The following is a 5,169-nucleotide window of genomic DNA, read 5'->3' as shown; positions in this document are numbered from 1 at the left end:
ACACCCCTCCCGATGAACAGGACCCCTGTTTCGACCGTAGGAGGTCCGTTTCCTCCGTTTTGCGGTACGCCACACCCCTCTCGATCAATAGGACCCCCGTTTCGACCGTAGGAGAGGTCCGTTTCGTCTGTTCTGCGGTACACCATGCCTTGTTTCCATCGCCTGTTCCGTCCAAGCCGGTTGGCTCCCACGCGTTCCGTTGCCTCCCGATGAACACGACGCATTCCGTTGCCTCCGGATGAACACGACGCATTCCGTTGCCTCCCCATGAACATGACGCATTTCGTTACCTCCCCATGAACACGACGCATTCTGTTTCCTCCCCATGAACATGACGCGTTCCGTTGCCTCCCCATGAACACGAGCCCTCGCCATACGTATGTGTGACTAGGCGTTCGAGACCCCGCCCATATGTACACATACGTGGCCGTATTTTCTTTCTTGCACCCTATCCGCTATACGTACGTGTACATGCTACGTGCGCGCCTCTACTACAACACGTACGCGCCTCTACTACGACACGTGCGCGCCTCTATATCGACCAGTATATATGTACGTACAAGTTCGCGACCAGAATGACAACGCTACGTACACTTCGACTAGGTGGGTCCTGACTGTCAGGCAGTTCCTTGCGTGCGAAAATGTAGCTAGTGGGTCCCAGCAGTCAGAGGGGCGAATCATTTTTTTTTGCCCGGACGCACTTCCTTTGCGTGCGAAGATGTAGCTGGTGGGTCCCAGCAGTCAGGGGGGAAAATAGTTTTTTTTGCCCGGACGCACTTCCTTGCATGCGAAGATGTAGCTGGTGGGTCCCAGCAGTCAGGGGGACGAATCGTTTTTTTGCCCGGACGCACTTCCTTGCGTGCGAAGGTGTAGCTGGTGGGTCCCAGCAGCCAGGGGGGAAACGTTTTTTTCAAGAAATACAGTGGCTTGTCTGGTGGGTCCCCGCTGTTAGGTGGATGAATAATTATTTTGCGCGTAATAAGGAGGCACTTCCTTGCTGCGGTCGTGGACCCAGCTGTCAGCCTCTCCACGTACAGTCCATGTTCGATGGAAGTCGTTCCTTGACCACGTTGACCACGCCGCGCCGAGGGCACCACGGCGGTGGACGACGGCGAGGCCTAGGAAGGGGACGACTCGGAGCCAGGGAAGCCGCAGCAGTGGATGCCCACGCGAAGAGGAGTACGAGGGTTCACTGGTTCGGCTGCGGTGTGAGGCTGCTGTCACCGTAGATTAACAGGGGGTGTGGGTGAGTAGAGGGATGGCCTGGCCAGCGGTGGGAGTAGTAGGGGGCGGTGAGGCCTCTGCGGCATCACAGCCGGCCACGGGAGGCAGGAGCACGCGGCACGACCGGCGCTGGTTAGGGCGGCTGGAGCAACAAGACCATAGGTTGAAGAAGCACTACAACCATTGGATGAACATCATACTGTAACAGGAGCTAGAATCGTTCATATTGACTAAGTTGACAAAGCCCTCCGTCCCCATCAACTTGGTAGGCCCACAAGTCAAACTCCCAGTATGCTGGGTTCCACCTGGCAGGGGGAGTATTCATTTTTTCATGCGTAATAAGGAGGCACTTCCTTGTGTGCGAAGATAGCTGGTGGGTCCGACAAGTCAGCGGGGGGCACGTTTTTTTCGCGAAATACAGAGGCCCTTCTGGTGGGTCCCAGATGTCAGGTGGAGGAATCATTATTTTGCGCGTAATAAGGAGGCATTTCCTTGTGTGCGGCCGTGGACCCAGCTGTCAGCCTCTCCATGCACAACCTACTTCCGATGGTGTCGTTCGTTGACCATGTTGACCACGCCGCACCGAGCGCATCACGGCGGCGAGGCCCCGGACAGCAACGAGCCGGAGATGGGAAGACGTGGGAGTAGAGTCGCAGATGGAGAGGTGTACGAGGGTTAACTGGTTCTAGTGTGGTGTGGTTCGGCAGTCGGTGGAGAAGAACAGGAGGTGTGGAGGGTTGGAGGGATGGCCTGGCCAACGGAGGAGTAGCGCTTCATAGCGAAGCGTGCTAAGCAGAGCTGCTAGCAGCAGGAGGCGGGAGGTGGTCCCGGCGGTGCTGGAGGAAGAAGACGAGAGATTGAAGATGGATGCCGGCCGTTCGATGTAAATCGAACGGCGAACATGTCAGAATCATTTTTTGACTAAATTTACAATGACTTGCGTTGGCTTCGACCTATTGCCCACATTTCAGCCTCCAAAAATGTGGCATGTATTCAACCCATTTTTTCAGAATTTACAGTCTTTTTTTGCGCGCTAGAATTTACAGTCAATTTGATCTTTTTTTTGAATTACAGCCATTAGCTGGGCTGGGTGAACAATTAATGTAGCTTTCATGCGGCCCATTTATTTTATTTCCTAAAAAATTACAGGCCATTTGCACTTTATCTAGATACACGATTTTGTTGGGCCGATTCTAATTATAATGTTGGGTCAGGCCAGCAATGTTATCAAAAAATAAAAAAGGGCTGAGCATTTTGTTATAAATATATTTAAATAATAAGTGATATTATTACATTCGTCCTTAAATCTTATCAAGCTTTTGTACACAATCACTAGGATTTTCGTGCCAAAACAATCCAGGATTTTATTTGTTAAGAAATTATTTTTATAAGTTAATAAGATGTGGGATATTGTTTTCTTACATATATAAGTATCTGTTAAATATATGATGACAATAAAATAATATATAATAACATATAAAATAATTTAAATATATATAATATAGTTAAAAAGGAAACATAAGTTGTACCTGGCGTTCCTATTCTTATATAGAAAAATAGAACAGACCACTGCGTTTTCCTCAAAAAAAAAAACATAAATTGGGCTGCCAAAAATAAAACCTCGGATGGGAGGTCCATAGGCCGGTCGATACATGACGTCCCTAAGAAAATACAAACAGGCCCTCCCATCCGAGGTCGTGGGCTGCGCATGTTAAAATTGAAAGCCTAGACGGGGCAACCCAAAACCACGTCCAACACTTGCCAAAACTCCGTCCCTCGTTTTCTCTTTGTTTCGCACACTCAACATTGTTTGGGCATTTTGACTGTGCATCATATGAAGGTGTGCTATGCATGAATGTTGATCAGCATGATGTTACCTGGCCGGTAGTTCCATTTTCGACCACGAATAGAACTTCGAACATGATGTTAACCCTGTTTGAAAAGGCCGTGTTAATATCAATGCTCTGCCTGTGAAAGTTGTAGTTTCTTATCTGAAAGTGAACTTGCAGTTTCTTCTCGTCTGCACTTTTATACTCCTATGAAACTACATTTTTTTAAGTGCTAAAAATAGATCTCTGGAATTCATAAAATTCTTCATGTGCTCAATACTGCAAATCTGAAATTCAAAAGACATTCATATCTGAAAGTACTCTCAAAATACACAACACAAAACACAATTCACAACTTGCAAATACTGACAACTCTAAGCTCCTCCTGACAATTCACAACCTGCCCGACTATTGGGCTGGGGGGCAGTCCCCTCCTATTCCTCGGCGGCAGACAGTCGTCCCGTGAGACGATGTGTATGGCGAGGGAGACGATGGCGGGGAAGCGTCGTCGGGCCAACTGCTTTTCTCCTCCTACAGTTGGGTTCGGTCGACGAAGACTCCACCGGGTCGCTCTGGCAGGACACCCTCACAAACAGCACCCTGTAGATGCTCGATCCTTCAATCTCTGGTGGATGCTCCATCTGGGATCGATACTCCCACCACCGCTCCCTCACGATCGGATTGGGTGAATCTGTTTGCTCCATGGCCCAGAGGAGCAGATCTATGTACTCCAGCGCGACTCCCTCCGGGAGTATCGCCGCCTTTTCGCTCTGTTGCAGATATTTGGCCATGGATGTCGCCGTCGCCGCTAGTTGGTCCTTGTTGTCAAACCAAGACTATATCTCCAACATCCTAGCTAGCTTCACAGGGTCGCCATCTGTGATCCTCACATATCGGTTGTACTCCTCCATCGATCTACTTCTCCACAGCACCTTCACTCGCCGGCGGTGGTTTTGACTGGAAGAGGAGAGGAGCGGCGCTGGTTTTGGATTAGAACGGGAGAGCAGCGATGCTGGTTTTGGACTAGAACAGGAGAGGAGGGGCAGTGGTTTTGAAATGGAAGAGGAGAGGAGCGGCGCTGGATTTAGATTGGAACAGGAGAGGAGCTGCGCTGGATTTAGATTGGAACAGGAGAGGAGCGGCGGTGGATTTAGATTGCAATAGGAGAAGAGCGGAAGAGCGGCGCTGGTCTTGGAAGTATTTTTTTGTTGTTTTGCGTATTTTGGGTCAAAGTTTGACCACGTTCTGTATGTGACAAGCAAAATGTGAATGCATGTCACCAAAAATTGTATCGTTTGGTTCGTATCTGAATGTACTTTCTAATTATATTAGTTTTGCAACGTACAACATATATTTTATGTGCAAAAATCATGGTAAAATATGACCCAGAATAAAAGGGAGACTAGTTAATGTGGGGTCGCTTTCTTAATTGAAGGGTAAATTGATTTTGATTTTGATCCAGTCACAGCGCGCCGGCCATATTGCCCAATCCTAAATCACCGCCGCACGCTCCTCTCCCTCTTCTCCATTGCAAAACCACCTCCTCTCCTCTCCATCATCTCCATTCCAAAACCACCGTCTCGCCTCTCCCTCTTCTGAACTTCTCCATTGCAAAACCACCTCCTCTCCTCTCCATCATCTCCATTCCAAAACCACCTCCTCTCCTCTCCGTCATCTCCATTCCAAAACCACCGTCTTGCCTCTCCCTCTTCTGATCCTCTCTCCATTGCAAAACCACCTCCTCTCCTCTCTATCATCTCCATTCCGAAACCACCTCCTCTCCTCTCCCTCTTCTCTATTGCAAGACCACCGTCTCTCCTCCCATCTTCCAAAGCTAGCACCGGACCACTCAGAACGACATCTATGCAGAGGATGCAGTAGCAAATCAGGCAGATCGCCGGCGGCGACCAGGGAAAGTTAGCCAGGTTGAAGGAGATCCTTAGTTGGTTTGACAATGACTGGGAGATTTCGAGGACGGTGCAGGCCATGTGGCAATGTATGCGAAAGAGCGAGATGGCGGCGATGAGGGCGGCGATGTACATGTACTCCTCGGCGGTAGTCACGTCGCAGTCCTCCGAGTTCATCGAGTATCTCCTAAGGGCGATGGAGCAGACAG

The sequence above is a fragment of the Triticum dicoccoides genome, chromosome 6B, assembly GCF_002162155.2.
Source record: "Triticum dicoccoides isolate Atlit2015 ecotype Zavitan chromosome 6B, WEW_v2.0, whole genome shotgun sequence".
NCBI classification, from domain to species: domain Eukaryota; kingdom Viridiplantae; phylum Streptophyta; class Magnoliopsida; order Poales; family Poaceae; genus Triticum; species Triticum dicoccoides.
Note: the sequence above shows the minus strand (reverse complement) of the source record.